Source organism: Amyelois transitella, chromosome 21, assembly GCF_032362555.1.
Source record: "Amyelois transitella isolate CPQ chromosome 21, ilAmyTran1.1, whole genome shotgun sequence".
Lineage (NCBI taxonomy): Eukaryota > Metazoa > Arthropoda > Insecta > Lepidoptera > Pyralidae > Amyelois > Amyelois transitella.
Genome location: NC_083524.1, coordinates 7,104,346 through 7,118,112, shown reverse-complemented (window position 1 = coordinate 7,118,112; position 13,767 = coordinate 7,104,346). Strand labels below are relative to the sequence as shown.

The 13,767-nt window shown below is 35.6% G+C and overlaps 1 protein-coding gene across 2 annotated transcripts in view; it reads right to left on the bottom strand.

Annotated features, from left to right (window-relative positions):
• Nucleotides 1-13,767, bottom strand: part of LOC106138752 (uncharacterized) — a 41,078-nt gene that overhangs the window by 25,911 nt on the left and 1,400 nt on the right. The gene's annotated exons all lie outside the window — the stretch shown is intronic.

The following is a 13,767-nucleotide window of genomic DNA, read 5'->3' as shown; positions in this document are numbered from 1 at the left end:
ATTCGCCATATTTTTTTTTTAATATATCAAAGAGCTACCTTCCCACCAGCCTTTCGATATTAGGTCAGTTATAATATTATTCACCCCAATTTTTAAGTCCAGCCCATGGTAGATTGCGACAATCGATATGGAACTGAACGGACGACTAAATATCAAAGGTTATTAAGTATTTATTGTTAACTTCAGTCATTCCGGCCGAAGGATGACAGTTCAATTTTTATGAGAGTTCTGAACTAGGTTACGTTATTTTACCCACTTTTCATCAATATCTTCACCGCCCTGGCGTAAGTCCCGTTTGCGTCCTCACCTCATCTTACATACATCTATATCCCTCGGTAGACAGAGCCAACAGTCCTAAAAAGACTAAAAGGCCACGTTCAGCTGTATGGCTTTATAATAGAATTGAGATTCAAATAGTGACAGGTTGCTAACCCATCGCCTTCAAGAGGAATACCGTTCATAAGCCACTTAGTTACCTTTCACGACATTCGTGGGAATGATATGGAATGGTTCTATTCTAAAGTGCTGGAAACCACACGGCACCTCATATTTCTGGTAAGAAATCCGAGATGAGCCTAGAACCATGATTTTCGCATTTTACAACACCTAAGTAAATATTCTAAGTGAGTGTAAATGGAAATGTTAGAATCAAATCGAAAAGACATGTCATGATCATGACTCGGTGCTCTGGGCCGATGATGCTTGCATGGAGATAATAAGATGATGAGAGCTGATGAAGCAAAGAAAGAATCTTCAATCTACACGGATCGTAGCAATCGGAAGAAAGTATGTGACGTAATAATCTAGTATTTATTTATAATCACGGTGACTGACGATACGACTTGATCATATTTAGTAGTGCAATATGTTGTATAGTTATCACGGTACATACATACATATAATCACGTCTATATCCATTGCGGGGTAGACAGAGCCAACAGTCTTTTAAAGACTGATAGGCCACGTTCAGCTATTTGGCTTTAAGATAGAATTGAGATTCAAATAGGGAAAGGTTGCTAGCCCATCGCCTAAAAGAAGAATCCCAAGTTTATAAGCGTACCCCTTAGTCGCCTTTTACGACATCCATGGGAGAGAGATGGAGTGGTCCTATTCTTTTTTCTATTGGTGCCGGGAACCACACGGCACACGGTATTATCACGGTAATCTAAATTATTTCAAAATTCTGTGATAGAAATAAGCCTCACCAACCACGTGCATCGATGTTAACCCGTCTCAAAACTAATTCGAAACTGTCCTGAGCACTTGACCAGTCTCAACAAAATGTCGAGACGTGTACTGCATTGCACACATTGCGTATTGGTCACGAAGCAAATAAAAGCAACTAATGTCGTATTAGGTACGAGTACATTTCAACAAACGCATTTGTTTCCTAATCTACACTCATATTGTTTAAAAAATGTGTCCTACAAAACCTTCGGCGTGAACAAACAGTTATATTATTTACGTCGATGAGTAAGATAAGTGGCCTTCGAAATCGCTAGTAGTACGGACACATTTGGGCAAAAGTATGTAAATAAAGCGTGTTTGTATATGTCGCTTACGCACGTTTAAGAATAGCAGTGAATATGAAAATATGTAAGACAGAGTAGAGAAACATCCAACTTTTTATAAAATCCAATTTTTATATATAGAACCGTGTTTGTGTTAGAGATGGGTAAATGCCCGGGCATTTAAGGCAAATTGGGAAAATTCCCTTTAAATGGCCAGATAATATATATTTGGGTAGTAAGGTAGGTAGGTAAGTGGGTGGAAGGAATATATGTTTGGGTTGACAACTCAAGTCTAGTTTAGGTTGACATTTCATACTAACTCTTACTCAACAAAGAGGGTTTACAATGTACTAATGTTATTGTACGCAATCTTAAGACTGTAGATAAAATATATATGTATCTGTATCTCTCATTTTATGTGTTCTTAGTTACACCCTTAACTGTTGGCCTTTGGACTACGCTACGCTCCGGTAGGCTGTCTCCTTATCGACATTTCTCTTTTAACTTTTTACGATCTGCAGTATCTTCAATATTTAGATAATAATTGGCACGTATATCATCTTTAGCGACATCAAGGCAGGTTTTTACGTCACTATTCGTTTATTTTGACGTTCCGAGTTCCGGAGACACATATGATAAAAAACGGCAAATTATTTGTGTCGTGTGGTTCCCGGCACCAATAGGAAAAGAATAGTGCTACTCCACACCATTCATTTCCCATGGCTGTCGTAAATGGCGACTAAGGGATAGCCTTATAAACATGGGATTTTAGGCGATGGGCTGACAACCTGTCGCTATTTGAATCTCAATTCTATCATTAAGCCAAACAGCTGAACGTGGCCTATCAGTCTTTTCAAGACTGTTGGCTCTGCATACCTCGCTAGTATGTATATACTATATGTGTACCTATTTACAACAAATTATTTAGCAAACATTAAACTTTCGGACCATCTACTGTTAATCGTATTGGTACATTTTCCCTTCATTGTAATTTAGCAATTATCACCTCAACTTTAGAGTCCATCACTTGCAGTTAGTTCAAATGAGCAGTATTCAGTCCCTTGCGTTGGAACTGTGACCTCGTTAACCAGGTCACTTGGTTTACATAAGATCACTGCGATGGCGCCAACCGGAGTGTTAATAATGGTTCAACACACATGATTATTAGATATTTAAACAAACATATCAAATATATATGTAAATTTGTTACTAGCTTGGTGGAGCTGTATTGAGTTAGAAATATTTTTTATATTACTAGTAATCTTCTGAATGTTTTCAGGAAAAGGCGACTTGACATATTGATTTCAGTGTACCGATACAGAACGAATTTCCCAAAAATTTGGGATGTATTCACGAGTAAGTACTTGTCTGTCTGCTGAGGATCAAGATTTTAAAAACTCATGTTGTCATTGTAGGCATTCTGAAACAATTTCTTTTACATACGAATTTGACATGTATAGGAGCTGGGCACATGAAATTATAGAATTAAATTTTGGATAGTATGAAATAACCATTAACACATTGGATATTGAAAACTGCATCTCAAGGGCGAAAAATAAGGGTGGAAGTATAAAATCTGTTTCTGCCACGTTCCACAAATGTTTATAATTAAATTGAAATTTCCTTTTGTGTTTATAAATAAATGAAAAGTAACTAAAATATCTCACAATATCTCAGTGTCGGGTTTTACAACCATGTGCATTTATGGCAAAATTAAAAAAATATTTTAATTATAAAGTCATCTATTAAAAAATGGATTATGACGGATGATTGTTATAAAGTTCTCAAATTATAACTTTCTTTTGTGTAACTCATTGTATGTCATTCCCATCGCACTTAATTATGTACTTACCGAAATTTAATTAAACAGTGTTAGTGATTAAAAAAATTTTTCTAGTGAAATTCGAGAGCTTACTTTATAGGCATTATAGTTATAAGACTAATCCTATCAACTAGTTAATCTTATTTTCCATTAGGTTTTTATTGAGACATTTTATGAAATCAACCATAAGTTTACATACCTTTTATTGCTTGTATTCAGTCAGGCATTTTACTTTTAACTTTTTGATCTTTAAATAAATAAAATAAAAACAAATAAAATGTTTTATTTCAGATTTGCATCCATAGTGTTAGTAACCATTGAAACTTAAAAATACATATGTAAGTGACTTAAGACGCATCTATTTTTTTATGTATTTTTATTTTTAACGCATTTTAATAAAAACGAGGGCGTTCTGATTGAAGATCAGGTCAAGCGGTGGACAAGCCTACCCAAAACCAACTAATGTGGATGTAGTGATCGTGGAAGTGGAATGTAGCCTGCCTCTACCTATCCCTCCAGGATATAAGCATGGGATGATGACAAAAAGAATTGTCGAGCCGGTATTGTAAGGTTGCTCATCGACATTGCCTGCACTTACATTGTACAGTCAACAACATATCAACCTACCCAAATTCACTGCAATTTCGCCACTACTACCGCGTCACCTGTACTTTATACGCGGTCGAGTGTACATTGCACATCCTTTTATCGCAACACAAAGGTTTCACGATAGGAAGGTCGCGAGTAAACAAAGGGTCCACTTCCCCCACACTTCCTGGATGTACTGTGAAATGTACACTAATGAAATGTGAAGTCTAAGTCGTGTTACGGCTAATTATTCGACGAGGCGCGAACTCAGGGCTATGCATTTTAAGGATGTTGCTATACATACATATGTACAAGTATATATGTATGTATTAGTAACGGTTCAGCTGTAGGTAACGGTAGGCTTAAAATTTTAATTGAAATTAAAATGGTGTCAGTTTGCTAGCTCGTTGCATAAAAGAAGAATCCCAAGTTCATAAGCTTATCCTTAACTCGCTTTTTACGACATCCATGTTAAAGGGATGGAGTGGTCCTTAAAGTGCCTGGAACCACCCGACTCTTTAAACTTTCACTACTTACGAAATTAAGTGAGTTTTAAGGGCATACCTCACAAGTTGGTTGTATAATAGCTGCTAACTCTTTCAAACATCCCGACGTTCATATGCATGTCAAGTTAATTAGCACTAAGTCGTGAATTATACCACTAATTGCAGAAGGCACGATGTACTGATTTTCTAACGACAGCTCTCGCTCGGATGTGCGCCCTACATCTAGGGTTTTTATGACATAATCAACTTGTCAACCAGTTTCCAGCATAGAATTATTACTAAGAGTTTATAAAATACGGGTTAAGAATGTCCTAGGGTCCTCTTAGGCGATGGTCTAGCAATTTGTTACTATTTGAATCTCAATTCCATCATTGAGCCATACAGCTTAACGTGGCCTTTCGGTCTTACTGTTGGCTTTGTCTCCTGTAAGGGATAAAGACGTAATTATATGTATGTGTACGTAGAATGTACTATTCTGCTTTTTGTAAAGTATTATAAAAGAACCCAGAAAATAACAAGATTTGAGTGTCGTGACAGTAAAATCTATTTAGATCACCATATTTCGTGACTTATGTACATAACGAATATACTAAGTTACTTAGTTGGATAAACATTATTGTTATTTTCTTGGATTTAAGTTCGTGTTTTGATTTCCTAAGCTGATAAAGTCAAAAAAGATAGATCAAAATTGTCTAATCAAGAACCTTTTTTCTTCCTGATGATACAGCTTACTTTTCAAGACTGTTGTCTCTGTCTACCGCACAAGGGATATTGACGTGACTATATGTATGTATGAAATAAACCTTAGAATCAAAGTATCAAGATAATTAGATTTCATAGCATAGTTAAACCGACAAAAGACATGCTTAAGCCTGATCCTTCTTGTCACCCATATTTTAAAATTCCTCTGATATCAGTTAAGCATTCGAATACATTAACTTAATCTGGTGGTGACGCGTGACGTCATGCAAGGTTATCAAACTCGGACAAATGACGTTTTTAAGGCTGTAGAAAACCCACACGAGCCAACAAGGATAAACGGTAAATTGTCAGAATCAGAATATAAACTTGGGTCATAATCTTGGTGTCATTATGATTTTGTTTGTGTCTCTAAACCTGAACTTTTGAATAAAGCTTAGATTCTTAAACATAATCAAATAATCTTAATCAATATCAATTAAAGACTATTCTAGATCTGGACTCTTTATAAGCAGTAAAGTTACCACACGGGATCTAGAGAAATTACCTCTCATCTGGATGATGATATTTCTAAAGCAATTATTGAAAATCTTTTATACCGTCTGCGAATTATGTCTTCAGAAAACATGGCGCCAGTATTATAGACAAGACAATGTCTTTTGTTGAGATACATATAATCAATCCAATGGCTTAAGATTCGCCGACATTAGACCGGTTTTAAGATGGAACGAATGGTATATGCTTATTCTGTGTAGGAGTAGTGTATGGCAAGACACGATTAGTTATAGATACAATCGATTATAACAAGTTGAAGACAAGGAACAATTACATTTTTTAATAGTTTGGTCATATGATAAAAAGAATGTTGCACATCATCCGTATCCTGCTAGAGGTACTGTTACTTTAGACAGACATTCAGATAGGAGTAAAAATTTAAGCACACAAACATATATATCTGTACAGAATTTTCATTTTCTGAAATAGCTATAAGATCTCAATGGATATGGTAGTCTCTGCCTACCCCTCCGGGAAAGAGGCGTGAGTTTATGTATGTATGTATGTATGTATCTCAATGGACAGGTAAACGTAGATCTCTTGTATTACTTATGTAAATAAATGAGGTTCTGTACATAACAAAGTAAGAAGATGATCATATGAATGAATTTAATGAACACAACACTTTGAACAGTTAGACAAGATTAAGATCTAAATTTAAGACGAGAACTCCTAATCCTAAGGTATTACATTTCCTGGAATACTTACCTAAAGTCAATCGGTAAACCTAGGTTCTTCATTTAACTGGTCATGTAACCTATCAAGTCAAGTAAATCAATAATATGGGAACAAATCGTCAGTTAGAGCAATGATGCAACAATCAAGGCGTCAAGCTATTCCGTTCGACATCTGCACACCATTAATGACTATACTACGAGTAATGACTCACGTGGCACGAGTCAATTGACTGCATGACCGTCGACGTAATTTCACCTAGACGTAATTATATGCACCTATAAGTAGGTACAGAGGTCACATTTTTTGATCTGTGGATGGCCGAATTTCACGACGGAAGATAGCGCCGCTTTATTTCTTAAGTGCCAAAAAAATTCCAAATCGCTCTTCTAATAATAAAAATTGCGGTTGTAGTTACCCTATAGGCACTTAAAATAGAAAATAAATTAGTGTAAAGCAATCTAAAACTGACGCTTGTGAATGATATGAAAATAGAAGCGAACGAATAAACCTACACTCGATACGACCTAACGAAAATACCAAACAAATTGAGCAACAGTTCAAATGTAAAAGCGAAAAACGATTCAGCCAAACAATTGCGCGGTTGACGGACAGTTGGAATATTAAAAGGCTATGCAATTCCCAATGGCCAAGTCAGTGCAACTGGAAAGAACAATCAGTCATAAAAGGTGACGATAATTTTTACGATTGCAAGCGAACGCCTTTAAAGCGATAGCCTAGATGTAGGGCACTGTTTCTATGAAGGCAGGTATGTTAAATTAGTAATCAAAGAAACGGATGACAAAATATAGGATGCTCAAGCGGGATTTCGAAAGGGAATAGGATGTACTGATCAGGTCTTTTCCTTGCGGTGCATAGCCGAAAAGTTTTTGGCCAAGAGTCAAAAAGTCTATTGCACATTCGTAGATATGGAAAAGGTCTATGACAGAGTTGAGAGGAATGAATTGTGGTCAGCACTTTCTATGAATGGGGTGAGCAGTTTCTTAATACGAGCACTGAAATCCTTATTATGAGGATTCGAGTGCTTGTATCATGATAAACGGAGCGCACACTGAGTGGTTTAAGATTGAGAAAGGCGTTAGGCAAGGATGTGTTGCGTCACCGTGGCTGTTCAACCTATTTATGGATAGTTGTATCCTATTTAAGGATGAATGAGTTACTCGTAAGGAATAGGCTTACAAACTTGGGATTCTTTTTAGGCGATGGGCTAGCAACCTGTCACTATTTGAATCTCAATTCTATCATTAAGCCAAATAGCTGAACGTGGCCATTCAGTCTTTTCAAGACTATTGGCTCTGTCTACCCCGCGAGGGATATAGACGTGACCATATGTATGTATGTATGTATGTATCAAAGAAATACTAGTTATTTGATTCCACGGTTTTTACTTTATAATTGAGTTCCCAGGAGTTTCTTAGGTATTTACTTCTACTTCTAATGAAATCTACATAACTACATCTCCGGCTTCTTTCAAAAAGAACAATTTTCAGATTTGAAATAAAATCATTTAGGTATATATGCCCAGCGGCTTAGATTACAAACATTAACATTTATTTTCCATATAATCTACCTGGGCTTATTTTCATTATTAATCTTATCGCGTACAAATGAAATAAAAATATGTATACCATTACTTATTATTTGGACCAGGCATTAAAGCCGGTAAAAGCAAAGTAGAAGGTTTTCTTGACACCTGTCATGTTGGAGGCAAAGAAAGTAGGTCTTCCATTTTATCTTTGATCACGAGCCCACGATTTTGATAACAAATCAAAAATGATTTAACCTCCCTTTCAGGTTAAAGTGTTTTAAATTTGTAAAGTCTGGAAATACCGTATTTTGAATGCATTTCAGTGGTTCAATTGTATACAATGGTTTGTGGTTTGTCTTGATTTCTATCAAAACCTTTTTTTAAAAGTGCTTTTTTCAGGTTTTACTTTTAAATGATGGGTTTTTTAAAATGTACCTACAGGTGTGTGAGTTGACATTATTTAGCAGCGGAATTATGATTTACTAGACTCTTCTCTCTTTACTAGATACTCTCGATATTTATAGTATGTAAATCCTTGAATTTATTTTGTGCTAGAGATCTTTTTTAATTAAGGAAGCATTGCATTATCAGTGATTTCACAGTCCGATATAAAAGTCAACTCTAATACTCCACTTTTTCTGAATATGTTCGGATTATTAATTGGCAAACAGTAAAAATATCAGTTTCTCGGATGGCTTCAATAGACCCAATAGCGAAACCGAATTAACTGTTAATAAATCGCTTAAGCAGACACTTCATTTAGCATTGATTTCATGGACAATGAAGATACAAACAAAAAAAGACAAAACAAAGGCATTCCTTTAAACCTTTAGACGTAGAAGTAAGCAGACATGATACTTTTGACATTGATGACCTCAAGATTGACGAATCGCATGGTATTATGCTCCAGAATTAAGATAATGGCTTCGATAGACAACAAAAAAACTCCTATGCTTTCATTACATCTGTTGCAGATATACTTATTGATGATGATGTTCACTACATATAAAACCGTAATCGTTTAGCCAGTAAGATATATGAGCGGTCTCAGTCGCTTGACGAACATACATACATACATAAAATCACGCCTCTTTCCCGGAGGGGTAGGCAGAGACTACCTAACCTTGACGAACATATTCAAATCAAAATAATCCGGCGACTGGCACTCCAGTTGCAGTACAGTCTGTAAGACATGTTGCGTACCAGTAATTCTGCGACTAAACAGAATCGCTAGCGCATGTCTGCCGGCTCAGGCGAGGTCGTTGTTCAGTGAAAAAAAAACGGCATTGTCATGAGCAGGCCGCACCATTGATGGGACGATACGAATAGGCAAACCTCAAAAACAGTTACGCTTTTGTGAGTACCATGTTACAATTTTGTTGAGGAATTTCGTACGGGTTATGGTACTGTTGTGCGGATCACACGGGACTACGATTTTGATTAGTTTAATTGAAAACTTTGGGATAAAAAACTTTGGGAAAAAGAAATTAACTTAAATCGATTTAAAAATAGAGCAGGCCGTTGAATACTTTAACGGATGTAATAACTATTATAATATTGCGTTACAGGAGAGTCAAGAGAGTAAACAAAGTAATAATATAAGACTTGCGTCAAAAATTTATATAATTATAAAGGTGAATGAAAAAACTAACGATACAAAAAGGCTCAAAAAAGCAAAGGTCGAGGTTACACACATGGTAAATATAGTAGACAAACAGATTTTATTAATTTATAAGATATCGCTTACGTAGACAGGTAATTTTTAGACAGTTTGATCCAAACGTTTTATTTGTAGGCCGCGTGCATTCACATTTATTTCTACCATATCTACAATCAATATAGCATCATTAGTATCATTATGGTCTACATCAGCAACCTAGTCACGCGGCGAGATAATAAATCGATTGAAAATATAATGAAAGAACCATTTATTATGAATTTGTTGTGTACCGTTAGTTCTGTGGGAGTCCACTGTAGATGGTACAGTACAATGCTATAAATACAGTACAGCGAAAACTATGGTTTCTTATTTCTTTAGATCTTTCCAGGTCAAGAGTACCCAAATCGACGAGCTTGCATGCATACAAAGAAGTTGTTTACGATAATTTTTTTGAAGTGCTGGATTAATAACTTGGAATAGAATAAACCTTATAGATAATTAGATGTTAACTATTATATATTAACAAGTTTTGCATGCCTTGATCAGGCTAAGGTGCTGTACCATTAATGTCATAAAAAACCTTTGTAACCACATTCACGCAAAAATAAAGAATCGAATGCCCTCCCTGCAAAGTGGAAAGATGTAAGTCTCTGGCTTTTATGCATGTCTTTTCCTCAATATTGAGTTTTATTAAATAACAAGGCTAACTTATTCTCTCTAATACTTGCTTTGAGACACAGCAAAATTCCAGTTTTTGGTTTTCTTTTAACCTTTGATGAGATCAGACAGGAGTCGATAAAATGCTTACCGGTTTTATTTTATTCAATATTGCATTAGGCATTTGTATTCAATCTCATCTGATGGTAAGTGACGATGAAGACTAAGATGTTATAATACATGCCTGTCAAAAAGATACCCATTTTTTCTTCTTTTGAATGTTCCCGGACAGTTTCTCTTTAGTAAGGTGTGTAATATACGGGATTAACTCCAGACGGAAGAAGGAGCCATAGTTCTAACAAGTGCTTTTCTCTTAATTTTATATTTTTACCGCGAATTAGTAACGAGCGTCCAAAAGGATAGCCTTTAACTTTAAACCTAAAACATGTAAGCAATTTACCAGAAGAATCTTTTATTAAAATTAAACTTCGCATTGGTTAAACACAATTTATTATGAATGAAGTTTTTATTACACTAATACAATTAGCAAATTAACTGGTTGTAACGTAACTAAACATGCAAGTAATTATGTACGTACTGTTTTCCTCTGCATAAAAATGTAATATGCATAATTTATTTTTAAAAAAACATTGCAAGTCAAGACTTCGTTTCTAGAATATTGATAAGAACTTGTCTAACAGGGTTCAAAAAAAGAATTTGCATTATTCTAAAGAACGAGTTGAATGCTCGAGTGATTTAAAAAAAAGTTTGTAATCGAGTGCGGGCACATCTCCCACAAGTTTTGTGACAAAGGTCCCGGGTCAATGACCCGTTTGGCGGGCGTGTCACATTTTTAAATGCATCTGATTCGGGCGCAGGCAAAAATTCTTGTAATGCAATGTAACATTAGAATTTTTATTGCAAGGTTTTACGTGGTTTTATAGTGGTACGTGACTGCGAGTTCATGACATAGCTAGTACATACGTTGTATGTGTGTGAGATAAATACGATATTTCTGATGAATCTAAAAGGTATTTGTATTTGAATTTAAAAAAATGCTCAGGGAGGTTCTTTCAAAACTAATCCTTCCTTCAAAAGATTCCCGTAATCCCCAGAAGAAATTTTCACAGAAAAGTAATTAGTTAAACAATCAAGTGCATATTATTTAGTGAAAAAAAAAAACGCTTAGGTTACAATTTAAGCCTCTTTGTTTAGCAATATCTCAATACAGCTGAATTTGAAGAAGCCTTGAAGTGGCCTTTCAGTTTTTTCAAGACTGTTGGGCTCTGTCTACCCGGCAAGGGATATACATATATGTATTACGTAAAATAAAGGATCATCAAATCATGTTTTTACCGAGTTTATATGTCATTAACATACCACTTTGTCAGTTCGTTTTAACTGCCAACAAGCGATAACTTGCTAGCAGTAATTAATCTCGTGGTTGAGATGTGGAATTTCATAGAAATAAGAATGTACACAGGTACAGAAGCGCTAATAACTTTAACGCCAGCTAATTGGCCAAGGACTACGTAATTTATACCTATTAGCATCGTAAATCTGACTTCTCTTTCATTTCGAGCAACCACAGAAGAAAACAGCTAGGCGCCGCAGGCATGAACAACACAATATCTTAATATTTGTATTTCATTCATTGGTGAAAATGCTGCAGTGAAGTTTCCCCCGCCGCTTCTTCTACACATGCGCTTTGGAAACGGAAGTAGATATAATGAGACCTAAGTTATGTTGACTTATCCATTTTGAAAATAAATCTATTCTATAAGTTATAAGTCGTAATAGGTAAAAGCCGTGTGGCTGCCAGCGCTTTAAAATAAAATCACTTGTATACTCGTATCTTTCATGGGAAAGATCCATGGGGATGTTGTGTTGAATAAGGGAAAGGCTAAATAAATAAACTTTGGATTTGGAGCGATGGGCTGGCAACCTGTCATTATTTGAATCTCAATTCCATCGTTAAGCCATACAACTGAACGTGGCCCTTTGGTCTTTTCAAGACTGTAGCTGATGATGTGTATGTATGTAATAGGTGTGGAAGTGTTAGTACCTACTGCTGGATGTGACAGACATCGCGTCTGATAATTGTGACACCATAACGCGGGGCAGAAGGAGCACTGATTTTTAATGTTAGCCCCCGAAAGTTGTAATATAAGAAACTCTTTAAACTACGTCACACCAAATTTTTCCGCGTTCGAAATGCTCCGCCGTGTGGTTCCCGGCACCAATACAAAAAAGAATGGGACCACTCCATCTCTTTCCCATGGATGTCGTAAAAGGCGACTAAGGGATAGGCTGACATACTTGGGATTCTTTTTTAGGCGATGGGCTAGCAACCTGTCACTATTTGAATCTCAATTCTATCTTAAAGCCAAATAGCTGAACGTGACCTATCAGTCTTTATAAGACTGTTGGCTCTGTCTACCCCGCAAGGGATATAGACGTGATTATATGTATGTATGTATGGAAATGCTCCGCGCCTTCTCGTTTGCCGAAGCCTTTATTATATAATTCCTTAGACTCAAGAACTGTATTAAATTACTTACTTTCTAATACAAAAGCGATCCCTCGAACAATTTAGTTAGCCGGGAAAAACACGATCTAAATTTGAGATATTGGACTTAGAAAGGCAAAGGTAACAGTATACTTTGTTGCGCGGTTTGCCCCACTTTAGGGTTCTGCCCTCTCGCTGGAGATAAGGTCCGGTTTTTTATAAATTGTTTAATTAGAGGATGTAACTGTGAGTTATTTTGATATAAATAGGAGCAAATTAAATTTAAAATGGTCATGAATATATTTGCAATTGGAAAAATTGGTGTCGATTGATAAACAGCATCCCAACTTTATTTTTTCATAGATGTTAACGAATTTTGCTTACTATTACAATACATTCATATAATCGGGGTCTTATTCCTTATGGGGTAGACAGAGCCAACAATCTTGAATACACTTAAAACCACATTCAGCTGTACATTATTTAATGGTGGAATAGAGATGTAACTAGTAACAGGTTGCTAGTCTATCTCCTAAAAGAATAATCCCTGTTATTTGGTTATACATATGATTCAGTCAAGAATCAACCTTTCCCTCAATATAAGCTTTTCGATTCATTCCGATATACTATTGAAATATCAACATAATGTACAGAAAAAAAACATAGCATGTTTGTCGTTCCAAGGACAGCAATATTAACATCAATAGCATCATTATAGGTTCTATGGGACAACAATAGCCAATTACGTTCAGGTGGACTATGAATTCTGCAATGCTGTCATGGATTATATATCTTGCTTTAACCACTTCATAAAAAAGGAGTAATTCTCCTTTTTTTACAAATGTGTATGTACAAGATTCTCAAGGAGTGATTGATAAACGATACCTAATTATGAATTTGATAGTTAATAAAGCTTATGGAAGAACATAAATAAGATGCGAAATTCACGTAAGTGGAGACGGAGTGAATATTAAATAAACTTACGAAAATTAGTGTACAATTTGTTAGTTTATTTTGTATGCAAATTAAAAAAAAA